The following is a 15,555-nucleotide window of genomic DNA, read 5'->3' on the forward strand; positions in this document are numbered from 1 at the left end:
GAGAACTTTAAAATTATATCCATCTTTTCATAGTTACATTGTATTACACAGGGCGACTTTTTCTACTGAATGGAGCTGCTGACTTTCAGAAAAAGTCGCCCTGTGTAATACATTGTAACTATGGAAAGATGTATATCATTTTAAAGCTCTCATTCTCCTCTTTCTGCTCTTTCTGACGACCCCTAAATCGTCGCCCTACGCCTTTTAGTTTTCTCCATTACATAGAGGTCGAATACATTTCTCCATACATTTTCGCGGTCGAAATCGCGGCCGCGGCAATTTCAATTGCGAAAATAGAAAAAAATAAAAGGCGTAGGGTGGCAATTTATATATCATTGGGAAGAGGAGAAAGAGAGCTTTAAAATGATATGCATCTTTCCATAGTTTTTGCACTGTTCGGAGTCCCTTTAAATAGGTTTGCAATTGACAATTCAATGTTTTATACCACGTTTCTCTCCTTTGCTTTCTGAATTCCGGTGGTAATAAAGAACTTTTTGATTTTTACTTTAATTGTTCCCCACCAGTTATGCATGCTTTTGTAATATTTTTGTTCCTTTTCCATTGCAGGTACCTGTTAATGAACTGATTTTTAATTTCAGGATCCTCCAGTAATGAAATATTTAGTTTCCAAGAGCCTTTTCCTTTGATCAAACCAGGTAAAGTGACTTGTGCATTTAGTAACTTAGTAACTTGTGGTCAGGGAATATATTATCCTCCAGGGTCATTCCTATTGGTTTAAATGTTTGAGAAGCAAAAACAAAGTCAATCCTTGATTTATTATCATTCTCCCAAAAGTACCCAGGCTCATTTGCATAAATACATTTCCAGACATCACACAATTTAAAATCAACTTTAAAACCTTGCAATTGTTTTTCAGTTTTATCTCTCCTTTGTACAGTCACTTGTTCTGTTTTTTTTCCCATTCATGATACAATTAAAATCTCCTGCAATTAAAATCGATTTTGAGCCAGGAATAAAAACTGAAATGTCATTTAAAAAGTCAAAACGCTCTTGAATATCTGTGGGTGCATGTACATTAAGAATTCTTATTTCAATTTCACAATAACGAACATTAGCCAACAATGCTCTCCCTGGTGTGATCTCTGTGAAGGATAAAAGTTCCATGTTGCTTCCCTTCAGCAGAATCCCCACACCTGTTGACTTAATTGCACAATCCCCAGACCAAATGGATTGACCATTTTTCCAATCATTTCTTAACCATTCATAATTTCTATCATAGTTTATTGCACATTCCTGTAGACAAAAAAATTTAAAAATCCAAAGTTTCCAGAAAAGCAAACAAAGCAGCCCTCCTAGTTGGGCTCTTTATGCTCCTCACATTGAAGGAGTTCATTTTGAGAACAGACATTTGGCATGGTTAGGGTTAACTGCTGCTAGAATCACCATCTGACATTAACCCTATACCAGGAATACTGATTGGACTGTCTGGTTCCTCAAAGTGTATGTCAGGAATTTCAGGTAAGGATGGGAATTGTTGTATGTCCAAGTTTGTCTCCTGAGAACTACTAAAATCTTCTATATTCCCCTCAGGAGGACATGGACTATTTATTGTTGAAGCAGCAGTAATGTGTAACAAAGCCTCTGGCTCATTTGCATTTCCCTCATTAATATTCAAATTTAATTCCACAGATCCAGGACCAGCAGAAGGAAGAGCAGCCACCCCTACAGAAGACACAGGTAAGTTTGTAACATTGCCACTCTCCCCCTCTGCATTTTTAGTCATCCTTTTAGTTTTAATTTCAGAAATTTCCTCCTCCAGTTTCCTTTTTGGATCTTTCAGATCCACATCCATTGTTAGCTCCTCCCCTCCACTTTCCCTCCTGCCTGTTTTTGATTTTGCATTAGTATTCACAGGTGCATTACTTTCAGGTGTTAAAGATACAGTTTGGTGTGAATCAGCAGGTTTAGAGACAGGAATTTGCACAGCTTTTGTTGTTTCCTCAGGAGGCTGCATAGATTTTTCAACATCAGCAGCCCCCTCTGTAGTACTTCCAGAAACAATAGCAGCATAAGATTTTGGCTTGGATAATACTAATTCCCCCAGAGTCTAATATTTTGTTGCACAGTTTTCATACATATGCCCAAAATTGCTGCAAAAATTGCACATTGGCCCGGCATTGCACTCTTTGGCTTCATGACCCTCTTTTCTGCACCTCATACACCAGTTTGGGGGTAAAGCCTTGTAACTCTCCTCCAAATGTCTATAGTTCCTACGTTTCCTGCAAAACACTGGCATATTAGGATAAAAGTGGTAGACTCTATTCCTTCCAATAGACAAAGATATAGCCTGGAACTCACTGGTATTGTAATAGTGAAAACCACAACTAGTGTGGGAGCATAGGGCTGAGCAAGGATAGAATCCAAAAACAACAAAAAGAATCAGCCCCTGCTTCTCATTCATAGAAAACTTGATTCAAAAATTTGTGATCAACACTGTATGTGCACTGAGCGTCACTTTAAAAACATAAAACACTCACTGATGATGTTACAAGCACAGCCGGCTGGGCACACAGCAACCAACACATCTGTCACACCAGACATGCTTGGGATCCCCACCACACAACCACTTGAACTACAGGGGCCGCCTGTTAAACAGGATGTACTCCAAGCATATAGAGTCCTCCTTGGCAAAGATACCGTTCCACTGAACAAGTTGGGGAGTCACAGGGAGCGCATGCAAATCACTGCGGGCAAGCATAGTGCAGATGATCTCTGGGCTCATAGCGCAAGCTCATGCAGTTAGTAGCCAAAAGTCTGCCTCACTGAGGCTCTCACCACTCTCAGTGTAGTCTGCATCATCGTCCGTCCGGTGACTACCCGAACATCACATTCCTTCAGAGGTATCAGCAGCCATGCAAAGCAGTCCACTTGCTGAGTAGATAGAGCTGGGTTCCTTCAGTATCAAGAATGTGACTGGTGGAGACGTGTGCACACGTGCGTGGCCAGCATGAGATGTTTCCAGCATGAAACCCCTTCTTAGATAAGTCCTCCCGTTCGGTCAGCCGGCGCCGGGCTCCGTCGTAGGCTTCAGGCAGGGGATAACGCTGGGCTGCGCTTAATCAGTGAGGACTCCCTCACCACGTGTATCTGCCGCTTCCGGCCTTAGTCATGTGATCTAGGAGCATTCGTTCGGGCTGCCATTAAATAACATCACGTAGACGTACACTTGGGATGTTGCATCCCTCTCCTGCCATCTAGTGGGTATTTTTATTAGCGCAGTTCACCTTCTAGAGTTCCATTTGTCCGCATGGATTGCTGCCATTTGGGCGCATCTCTATATCGCCATCATGTGGATGTCAGAATTAGTGCAGTTCGCATTTAAGATTCATGTATGCACATAGATGCGGACATTTGAGCACATTGGGTAGTTGCCCTCTTGTGGTAATTCTGGTAACTACATTCTGCATATATTATAGGGGTTTTTTATTAAACAGAGATTAGTGGGAGGTTATTCTCCTAAGCCTGCTAATTCTGGTATCTTGGCTTTAGCATATATTATGCATCATAGTGATAAAGGTTACTTTATCCATGATTTAGATAGATCATTCTCTCTCCCTAGCCAGTCTCTGGTCAACATTCATTCTTATTACTTTATTTCAATGTGGCCTAGTGTAGAACTGAGTCCCTGTCATTTGCATTTGTTCCATATCACCACATACATACATCCTTTAGGACATGGCTGATCTATAACAGCAAGAAAGTTTTACACGTAGACTATGGGTCTATATACCATAAGGGTACCTATATGTAGAAATACTGTCCTAGCCGCTTTAAGCATCCCTACAAGAAGGGGGCGAAACTGAACTCTGTATTGAGGCCATTAGGTGTCAATGTGCCCAGTTGGTAAATCCAACGTGTTTAAATTTGCCTCAATTTTTTATCGAGGTCACCACCTCTAGTGGGGGGCTCCATTTTATAGATACCTTTAAACTTTAATAGCTCTGGATTGGCATCATGAAATAGATGAAAGTGTAGACCTACTGGTGATTTATCGTAGTTGTCCTTACTTCTAATTATTGACATATGTTTTTGGATGCGTTTCTTTAGTTCGTTGACCGTTTTTCCCACATACAGCAAACGGCATGGACACTCAAGTACATAGATGACCAGCTTAGTATCGCAGTTTATGAATTTTTTTATCTCGTATTCGTGACTGTCACGTGCATTTCTGAACGTCGTAGTACGGTCAACAAGTCTACATACATTGCATTTACCGCACGTGTACATGCCTTTTGGCTGAATGTGAGCACCCAGCCATGTGGTCTTTGCTTTTATCTTGGTCGAGCTGTATTCTGATTTGACTAACATGTCCCTGATATTCGGGCCCTTCTGGCCGTCAGTAGGGGGCGATCCCCCACTATCTCTCTTAGTGTCGGGTCAAGTTGTAGAATGTGCCAATTTTTGGCTAATGCATGTCTTAATTGTGACCAGTGTGATCCATAGCGTGTCACTAATCTAACAGGTCCCTGTTTCTCACTATCACTCTGTTTTCTGGTCAGGAGATCGGTGCGTTCAGTCCTCTCCGCTCTGTCTATTGCTGTCTTAATCGTCTTAGTGTCGTAACTCCTCTCGAGGAATCTTTTTTCCGTTACCTCTAATTCACTGCTAAAATCCACATCTCGGCTACAGTTGCGGCGTGCCCTTAGCATCTGGCCCACTGGTATCCCTCTAACTAATGATGGCGGGTGGAAACTACTTGCATGTAGCAGGGTGTTCCCTGCCGTGGGCTTTCGATACGTTTTGGTAACCAGGGTGTTGTCGTATTTTTCAATTGTCAGGTCCAAGAAAGTAATTTTGTTCTAGTCGATGTCAAAGGTCAAACTCATATTCCTCTCATTCAAGTTGAGCTGGTCGAGAAAATAGGTAAGTGTTGTATTGAGCCCTCTGCAGACCAGGAGCATATCGTCAATGTAGCGAAACCATAGGGCGGCGTGCGCCCCAAAATCACCATGCCCGTAAACCTCGCTGCGTTCCCAGTAACCAAGGTGCAGGCAGGCATAGGCCGGGGCACACGCCGCCCCCATCGAAGTGCCCCTGATCTGGCGGTAGTAGTCCCTAGCGAAGCGAAAGCAGTTATAGCCAAGAATGAATTCCAGTAACTCCACAATGAATTGCATCCTCAGCAAGGGGACCCCCCCCCCACCTCTCGCATGAAGAACTGTGCAGCCGCAATCCCAACCTCGTGTGGTATGGAGGTATAGAGTCCCTCCACATCAATTCCAACTAGCAAGTCAGAGTCCTGTACCTCAAATCCGTCAATTAGTTTTATTACGTCACCTGTGTCTTTAGCATAAGATGGAAGTTCAGCCACCAATCCCTTCAGACATTTGTCAAGGAATATTGAACAATGTTCGAGTGGTCCCCCTACTGCAGACACAATGGGCCGCCCTGGAGGCTCTGTTTTGTTTTTGTGTATTTTAGGGGTAAGGTATAGGACAGGGATAGTGTAGTGCTCCACCTTCATGTATGCATATTCATCTGCATTGATGGCTCCCTCATCTAACATCTCATTCAATCTCGGGGAAAGGGTTATTTGTGAGCTTCAAGTATACCTGTTCATCCTGTAGTTGCCGCATTGCTTCAAACCTTCGGCTGAGCGTAGTTCTAACAGTGCCTCACGATCTATTTTGGGGATGTTGTCTCGTGTGGGCGGCCTCCAATTTAATCTTGATAGATCCCGTTCTATAGCTTCATTGAAGACTCTAAGATGTCTATTCATATTGATTGGTGGAAAAAAAGAGGATTTCTTTTTCAAACAAGTATATTCTATGTTCTCATCACCAATACTGGTGTTCATTGGTCCCTCATCCTGTAATACTCCAAGTTCAATGAGAGTTTTCCTATCATTGAGGTCCAGATCAATCTCATTACCTCTGTGATCAATATCATCATGGCCTCGTTCACTGTTAGGTTTTCTTTGAGCATGATACATATATTTTAAATTCACCTTTCTTAGGAACAGCTGGACATCTTTGTGCACTTCAAATTGGTCACCATGGGTAAAGGGGCAAAACGACAGTCTTCTATCTAGTAGAGTGTGGTGTTCTGGCCTCAGCTGAAATTGTGAAAGGTTAATAATGCTATTATCACCCACAATGGATGTTGCCACATCTGAGCCATCTAATACTCCTTCCTTTTGACCTGTTTTTTTGCCTGTCTCAGCAAGATCTCTCTCCTCTTCAAAATTGATTTGTGCTCGTCCTGTTTCCTCCTGCTCTGAGGAGGTCCTCCCTGGGGGTTTCTCTGTCGTTTGCTCTTTTTCCTCTTTCTTATTCTTTTTTCTACCTCTTCTTCCTCTATTTCCTCGTCCTGGCTTTCTTCTAAAAAATTGACAGATTTCTCTGAGCCTATGGGGGACCCACTCCCAACTGTCTGTTCATCCTCAGATCTATGTGTTTCCGACCCATATCTGGTTCGTGGGAAGTTTGGCTTACACTCAAAATACTCCCCATCGTTCCAGTCCTCTATGTCTTTTAAGAACTTTTTCTTTTTTACATTTTTAATTTTTGATGGCGATATAGTGATGCACCCAAATGGCAGCAATCCATGCGGACAAATGGAACTCTAGAAGGTGAACTGCGCGATTAAAAATACCCACTAGATGGCAGGAGAGGGATGCGACATCCCAAGTGTACGTCTACGTGATGTTATTTAATGGCAGCCCCGAACGAATGCTCCTATATTACATGACTAAGGCCGGAAGTAGCCGATACGCGTGGTGAGGGAGTCCTCACTGATTAAGCGCAGCCCAGCGTTATCCCCTGCCTGAAGCCTACGACGGAGCCCAGCGCCGGCTGACCGAACGGGAGGCCTTATCTAAGAAGGGGTTTCATGCTGGATACATCTCATGCTGGCCACGCACGTGTGCACACGTCTCCACCAGTCACAGTCTTGATACTGAAGGAACCCAGCTCTATCTACTCAGCAAGTGGACTGCTTTGCATGGCTGCTGATACCTCTGAAGGAATGTGATGTTCGGGTAGTCACCGTACGGACGATGATGCAGACTACACAGAGTGGTGAGAGCCTCAGTGAGGCAGACATTTGGCTACTAACTGCATGAGCTTGCGCTATGAGCCCAGAGATCATCTGCGCTATGCTTGCCCGCAGTGATTTGCATGCGCTCCCTGTGACTCCTCAACTTGTTCAGTGGAACGGTATCTTTGCCAAGGAGGACTCTATATGCTTGGAGTACATCCTGTTTAACAGGCGGCCCCTGTAGTTCAAGTGGTTGTGTGGTGGGGATCCCAGGCATGTCTGGTGTGACAGATGTGTTGGTTGCTGTGTGCCCAGCCGGCTGTGCTTGTAACATCATCAGTGAGTGTTTTATGTTTTTAAAGTGACGCTCAGTGCACATACAGTGTTGATCACAAATTTTTGAATAAAGTTTTCTATTCCTTCCAATAGAGCAGTTTGCAGGAGGATGGCTAAACCCTCCAGCCTCATCCGGACTTTTTTTTGAATCTCACAAAGAATTTGTTTGCCAGTCTATATATTGCAACACGTTAGCTGCGCTCATATCAGTCCCAACAGACTTTTTCTCATATACAGCTGCTATCCCAGGTTGTTCTCCACCCTTATGCAGGAGGGTTCTAGTGCCCGCTTCAGTGAGCAACCACCACCACACCCCACGCAGTGGCCACTCACCGCTATGTATTGACCCTCAATCAAGTGGGTCTCCAGCGCTTATGGGGTCATCTGGCCACCCCCTGCCACTCAATGGAAAACCTCCTCCTAAGATTCAGGCTGTAGTCTGTTGTGGAGATTATAGCAGCGCACCACCGATTGTATACATCACCCTGTATTAATTATATCAGCGCAGTGTTTTTGTGATTTTATATATTGCAACAGTTCATAAGTTTGTGACTGTAATTGATGTTTGTGCAATAAGGTGCAAGAAAGCTCATAATAGCCTCTTTAACCACAAAAGGATTAAACATGTTAACAACTAAAGGTACATCCTCTTCTTCAAACAGTATGGTAAAAGTCAGACCTTTTAAAGCAGGATGGCTTACTTGCTTTATTAGTTGCTCCAGCATACTAGTGAAATGGGCCAAAGATGATAGGGTAAGATAATAGGCACCTAGGGGAGGTGCTGCTGCTGCTCCTCCTGCAGGGGACAAAGTGCAACCATGAAGAAAAGTGGTCCGATCATGGAGTCTTGCTACAGCAACTGCAAGAACGCCATGCACAGCAAATGCAAAATAAAGGAATTTTTTTTCTGTTTCTTTCCTTCTTTTTTTTTTTCTGTTTTATAGCCAAGAGAAATACGGACTCAATAAATGACACAGATGCACAAAGAAGGCAAACACAACTTGAAACAATGTGTTTATTGAGGATTTCAACTCTATCTATCCTGCACCCAGCAGTAGCAGCACAGATATAGACCGCACCACAGGGGGGACAAAACAGCACTTGCTACTGGGAAATTCACTTTGCAGAAGGACACTTGATTTCTCCACTTGACTTCACTTCACTTTGTTAGTCAGCTGGGTATTTGAGGTTTGATCTGTTTTTTTGACACTACTTAGAGAGAGTAGTGCACCGGTCCTGGAGGTACTGCAATACCAGGTCGATGCGCGGAGTGGACAGAGCAAGCTATTCTTCCATATCCCTGTTCCAAAAATCCATTAAATATATGGTCCCCAGATAGGGGACGTATCAGATATTAAACTGATAAGAACAGATTTTTTTTTTTTTTTTACTCTTCAGTTCTCCAAGGGTTAGCCAAGTACCATAATCCGATCATATCATGGAGGCACCCTTCATAGTCTTGTTGCTATACCAAGAGTCATCACCAGAGTAGACATTTTTTTATCAAAATTTTTAAATATTTTTTTGTCATAAGATCATAAAAGTAGATCAAAGAATATAATCAATTTTTGGAACAGGTGATTACAGGCTTTTTGCTCGCAGAGCTATAAGGAACAAACATACATCATAATGATAGTGTACTGGTCCACTCGGTGGTACGCCACCAAGCAGCTGCGTCTTCTTGCCCTGAGTGAGAGACATCATAAAGATAGACAATATAGATACGTGAGAGAAAAAGTTTGACACAATCATCAACAGATAAAACTTCCTTCTTAAAAATCAACAGGTTTCTAACGTCCCATAAAACATCTTTAAACACAGAAAATGATCCAAGCTATTCTATGATCAGCCTTGTTCCCCCACCAGCCTGTAATGAGATTGGTGTAAGTGATCTTGGACGTACTGAGCCATAGCTGGAAAAAATGTTTCAACTTTATTTTGAACCTAGAGGCAAAATAGCAGGACCAGAATATGTGCGTGGGAGTCTCGGAACCTCCACAACCTTCTCGGGGGCAAGTGTTTGTCCTAGCGAGATCACTTTGTCTAAGGAATGCCCTGGTGGGGAGGCAGTTTACATGGGTCTGCCACACTAGATCTTTCTGGTGGTTTGTAAGACCCCTTAATTTTGTATTTTTGAACACATCCTTAGTCTGTTGTATATTAAGGCCTGCAATGTCTATTGGTACCTCGTCCCTTCTCACCAAGTTTGACAGGACCTGTTTGTTTGTTATATCACCTGCATAATCTGTGAGCTTCCATCCTTCTTTTATTTTCGCAAGTTTTAAGTAGTGTTGGGGTACTACCAACGCCATAGGCCTCCTCAGGTCGCGTTGGCACAATCCCCATTTTACAAAGAGTCACCCTCCTAAATAGTGCATTATGTGAGCAGTGTGCCCCCCCTGGCGAAAGGCATTGACTGCCGTGAGCCAATAATGTAACTTAAGGAAATTTTCGATGTTAGGGAAGTTGTATCCACCGTTACCACATGTGGCCATTACCTTCATCCTGCTACACCTTTCCATTTGGCTGCTCCAAAAGAAAGCGAATAGCTGCTTAGTGATGCGCTGAGTCCAGCAAACTGGAGGAGGAAAAATAACAGCATAATACCTGTATGACAGTAATGACAGGATAACTGATTTTACAATTAAAGTTTTGCCTGTAAAGGATAATTTCCGCAGGCTCCAAAAGGACAGTATTTGTTTTACCTTACTTAATACTTGAGCGTAATCTGCTGCACCATTCATTTTTTTATCAAAGGTGACCCCTAAGATGGATACTGTATCGGTCACTGCTACCTGAGGGATTTCCACTGGGGTCTCTTTCCCAAGCTGCAGATGTGGCTCTTGGCCCAATTCACCGCCATACCTGAAACTGTGCAGTAAATTGCCAACTGTAGGTGGCCTCTCTTTACATCTTTTCCTGACGAGCATATTAAAGCTACATCGTCCATGTAGGCGGTTGCCTTGGCGTGGTGACCATTACTTCCCGGGATGAGGAGGCCCTGAAACACTTAGTCAGTTTGAATGGTTCTTATTAACGGCTCTATCACACAGATGAACATGAGTGGGGACAGGGGGCACCCTTGCCTAACCCCCGACTTGACTGGGAAAGCAGGGCTAAGGGAGCCATTGATAAGGATCTGGCTGGTGATCCCATCATAAAGCCCCATTATGGCTTTAAGCAGAGTAGGCGGGAAGCACATTGTTTTCAAGACAGAGAACAGAAATTGGTGCGAGATTTTATCGAAAGCCTTTTCGAGGTCAATCGACTCCAGGAGCAATACTGTATTGTGAGATTGGGCATAGTAGGTGAGGTCTCTCAGCAGAAAGAGGTTGTCAGAGATTCTCCTCCCAGGGACCGCACATGTCTGCTGTTCACCTATCAGACTATTGATGATTTGAGATACTCGACTGGCAATGATTTTGGCACAAAGCTTGTAGTCTACATTCAGAAGGGTAATTGGCCTCCAATTTTTAACCTCTCTCTTGTCACCTTTCTGTTTGTAAATAAGGGTGATAACCCCCTCTCTCATGGATGGTGAGAGAGTACCTGCTTCAAAAAACTCTTTTACCAAAGCAACAATATCGTTTTGTATAACTGGCCACATTGTTAAGTAAAACTCGACAGGTAACCCGTCTTTACCTGGTGTTTTGTTTTTTTGCATACCGCAAAGAGCACCCCATACCTCCTGCGGGGTAACGCGGAGTTTTTTGTCGATCACTTTCAGGTAGTCGTCTATGTGACTTTGGTTTGCCAGGGAACCCTCTCCATATAGGTGGGTATAGAAGTCTACGATCTCATCGTGCATACGGGGCCCGGTTATTTCATGGCCCTGTACAAGGACTGAGGTGAACAGGTCTCGGGGCCTTATTGTCTTTTTTAAAAAGTATCTTGTGCACTGTTCGTCCTGATCTAATGCTTTGATTTTTGCCCTAAAAATCAATTTCTTCCCCTTATTTAGGATAATCTCTTTTTTCTTTTTTTGCAGCTCTTCCACTTCTCTAGCTACCTCTAGGCCTTGTTCTTTAAGTTTGAACAAGCCTTGTAGACGGGCATTAAGTTGGCATTCCTGATGTTTCTGGGTTCTAGCTCGCTTTCTACTGTGATATTGAAAAAAACCACTAATTTGAGGTTTTACCCATTCCCACCAATCAATAATAGATGCAAAATTTGTTTGTTTAGTTTGCCATGTCTTATATGAGGACTGAAATAACAGTGTAAGTTCTTGTTCTGCTAAAAGCTGGGTATTCAGTTTCCAAACCCCCGAACCTATGTGAACAGCGTTATCTATTCCTATGGTGGCTATGAGTGCGTTGTGATCTGAGAAGGAGACACTGTGGTGTGCGTAAGTGTCCCCCTGTAAGTGCTCTGAGAGGAGAATGTAGTCAATGTGGGATTTGACCGTCCCTTTATCAGAGAAGTAGGAAAACCATGGGGTGGTCCCCTTTAATTTTAAACCAAGGTCCTGCAATTTGAAATCCATTATTATTTGTTTAAACACAGTACTGGTGCTATCCAGTGTACTGGCAGCACAACCAACCCTGTCCTGGGGTCTGACTATTAAGTTGAAATCCCCAAGTATTATAGTATCTATCCTTCCCAGGAGGTGAAGCTTCATGATTTATAAAAACTGCAGTCTGTTTTTTTTTCTCCGCTGGGGCATAAGCAACAAATATACGGACCGGGTGACCTTTAAATTCAACATTAACCTGTAGCAATCGGCCGGGGATGATAGTGGAAAAAGAACATAATACAACCGAGGCACTTTTAAATAACAACCCTACCCCCTCATTCCTTGAGAAGGCAGCGGTTGACCATACTGAGGGTCCGTGCGGCCACTCCGTGGGAGTGGGTCTATCAACAAGCATACATTCTTGTAGTGCAAATACATGACAGTTGTGTTTAGCCAGTTCATACATCACAGCAGCCCTCCTATATCTTGAGCCTATACCCCTGACATTAACTGATAATATTGAAAGGGCCATGGCAAGGAGGAAAAGAACCATAATCTTAATTAACTTGGCCATCATTAGTACCTGTATTCGTACCACAATCTACTGAGGGTGTTGCGGAGGGAGACCCCTCCTCCATTTTGTCATTACCGACATCCGATTCAATTCTTGCTTTTTTATTGCTGTGAGGGTTATCTCCCTCGCTCTCCCTTGGGGGTCTCTGCACTGTTGGAGGGGGAGGAGGGGAGTCTTCATGATCACTCTCTTCCGAGCAGGAGGCTTCAACCTCCTCCTGCTCACACTGTAAATCCATACTTTCAATGGATGCATCAATTTTATCCAGTATATCTAATTCATTAAGCTGAGAGAAGGGAAAGGTGTTCCCTGTAGCTGAGGAGACCTTGGCAGGCAGTTTTCCTTTATTTGCTATGGGGACACTTTTTTGGCCCTTGTCCCCTTTAAATTTGCCTGGTGCGGCCGGGGTAGGGGGGACCAGGTCACGCTGGGACTCTGTGGAACTACCAGTCCCAGCGTGCCTGTCAGTTTCAGCCGTCTGTGTGCTGTGCGAGGAGGGAGCACTCGGCCCCTCCCCTCTCTCGCTCTCTGGCTGGCGCTGTTCCGTCTTCCGTCTGCTCCCCCTCCGCTGCCGCTTGGCCAGCAGAAATCCGTCTCCGGTAGCTTCGGAAGTGCCTGAGCTCTGCGCCTCCTCTCCCCCGCCGCTGCCTGGACCTCCCACAGTGATCTCCACCTGCTCTGCGGTGGAGTCAGCAGTGGCCAGATCGGGAAGGTTGTGGGCGGGCCAGAGTCTCGGGGACACAGCCTCCGCTCGCCGGCTTCTCTTCAGGGCTGTGGGTAAGTTCAGGGTCAGCGGGGACTTGCGCTGGAGGGTGGTCTGAGGTAGGGGGGACATCAGGGACACCTGGGTTAGGGTCAGTTAGGGTCTAGGCAACCTCCGAGTTCGAGGGGGCGGGGCTAGCCGCGGCAGCCCGCATCTCCTCCTCATTATCATCTGAGAACTCGGAGTTCTCGATCTCCTTCAAACAGTAGGCGTTTCAATATTTCAGCCATAGTGGGTTCCTTGAACCCCCTGGCAACCTGGCTGTACATCATGCGCCCCTTGGTTTTGGGGCAGCTGCGGGCTAGATGGTCTGATTCACCACATAGGTCACATCGTCTTTTATTACAGTCTTTGGCTAAGTGCCCCTCTGCCAGGCATTTCTGGCAGCGTGGGGATGGGCAATGGTCTTTGGTATGCCCATACATGAAGCAACTTCTGCAATACAACAGTTGGCCGGGGTAGGAGAGGGTGCACCTATCTCCGGCCAAAGAAAACACACCAGGGGGATGCATGAGACCGTTATACCCTGCAGGGTCCCTGCGGCACCCCACTTTATACTTCAATTTACTCCTCCACATTCCCCAGAGGTTGCGGAGCGTTTGGGGGGGCCCCAATACATCACAATATTTGTCGAGAAACAGAGAAACACGTTCAGATTCCAGATATGGATTGTACATATGGATAGTTACATACCTTGCTGTTATATCAAAGCGTAGTTCAATGGTCATTTTCTGAAGAAGTGGTTCCCCCAATTTGCGCTTTCTCCGCGCCAGCTCGAAGATCGCCAGACATTTTTCCTCAGTGAAAAAGGAGACATCATAAGAACCCGTGGCAGGAACATCCTGCACGGCATAGATATGTTACCTGTACATTCAGGATGTTCTGTAATACGTCGACCAGGACCCTCTTTACCGACATCTCCTTAGCGTATTCAGGCTTGACCTGCATTCGGAACAAATTCCGGAGCGCCTTTAATTGCGCCATTTCTCGCCATTAAACCGGGTACCCACGCCCCCGCCACAAAGGACCACCTGGGTAAGCAGTCCCCGTGAACAGGGTTACTCGTGAAAAATCCCCTAGAGTGACCCTATAGCAGCAGTGAGCGTAAGCTCAAAGGCCGAGTCACCCCGGGTTCTCTAAACCTCCCAACTAAGACCTTGATCTTAGCCAGAAGGCCGAGAAGCAATAACCCAATTACTCTCCGCAGCCGCCGACACAGCACACTCCCTGGGAATTACAGCGAATTACCTTCTAAATGCAGCAGCGGCGACCAGCACACAACCCAGCACTGCACCGCACAGCCGGCTAACCCCCAGCCGGCTACCGGCTGCCAGGGGGGGCCCCCTTCCCACTGCCTGTGCAGGCCTGCCGGGCCCCCGGGATGGGCGCACCTGTGCTAAACGCAGACGCATGGGCCAGGCTCAGCTGCCGCCTGATTACATTAGCATGGCCCCGCCCACCGCCGGAACAGCCGTCACCCCTCCGCTGCCGTGCCTCCACGTCGAAGAGAAAAGTAAAGTAGGCTTCCGGCTCCCTGCATTCTGGCAACACGGTAGGAGAGAGTGTGGAGGGCAGAGGAAGAAGTCATGTCTCTAGCCTGGCTGACTGGCTGCTTGAGAACACAGTGCGTCTTTCTTTGTTCGTTCATCCTCCTTCCTCTTCATATCTCTCTGTCTGTGTGGACGTGTGCGGTATGCCACAAGAGGGAGACACAGGCCGGGGAGTGGAGAGCCTAAACAGGAGTTGCCTTCCTAGCCTGCTGCACCCTCTCACAGCCAGGCTGGCACTGAAGCAGGCACCTGAGCAGGTGCTGAGTCATGCAGGAAGTCAACCGATGATGTCACAATGCCCTGGGCCCAGGCAGCTGCTAGGTAAAGGGGCTGCAGCCAGGGCTCTGCCTGCCAGTCCGCTGGAAGCTCTCTGGGGGAGGGGTGCTGCTGCTTCTCTTGCAGGGGACAACGTGCAAACGTGAAGGAAAGTGATCCGTTCATGGTTTTTTGGGCCCGCAGCAACTGCGCCGCACAAGTACAGTTCAGCCGAAGCAAAATAAAAAATGATTTTTTGTGTTTTTTTTTTTTTTGTGTGTTTTTTCCGACTTCTTTTCTTGTCTGTTCTCAGGTTCTGATAACCAATGCAAAATACAGAGTCCATGAATAAATGACACAGATGCACAAAAAAGGCACACACAATTTGAAACAATGTTTTTATTGTGGATTTCACAATGTATCCTGCACCCAACAGGAGCAGCACAGACAGAGAACGCACAGCAGGGGTGGGTGGACAGACAACACAACACAACACTAGCTTTCTGGCAAAATTCACTTTGCAGAGGGACACTTCATTTCTCCACTACACTTCCCTACACTAACTTAGTTAGTCAGCCGGGTATTTGAGTAGTTGCGATCTGTTTTTTGACACTAGTTAGAGAGA

At 45.4% G+C, this 15,555-nt stretch overlaps 1 non-coding gene across 1 annotated transcript; it reads right to left on the reverse strand.

Moving 5' to 3' along the window:
* Nucleotides 1-8,555: 8,555 nt before the first annotated feature.
* Nucleotides 8,556-8,746, reverse strand: LOC137505765 (U2 spliceosomal RNA). The gene has a single exon (XR_011020343.1). It is a non-coding gene; the product is annotated as a U2 spliceosomal RNA (small nuclear RNA).
* Between the last annotated feature and the right edge of the window lie 6,809 nt (nucleotides 8,747-15,555).

Source organism: Hyperolius riggenbachi, chromosome 4 (genome assembly GCF_040937935.1).
Source record: "Hyperolius riggenbachi isolate aHypRig1 chromosome 4, aHypRig1.pri, whole genome shotgun sequence".
NCBI classification, from domain to species: domain Eukaryota; kingdom Metazoa; phylum Chordata; class Amphibia; order Anura; family Hyperoliidae; genus Hyperolius; species Hyperolius riggenbachi.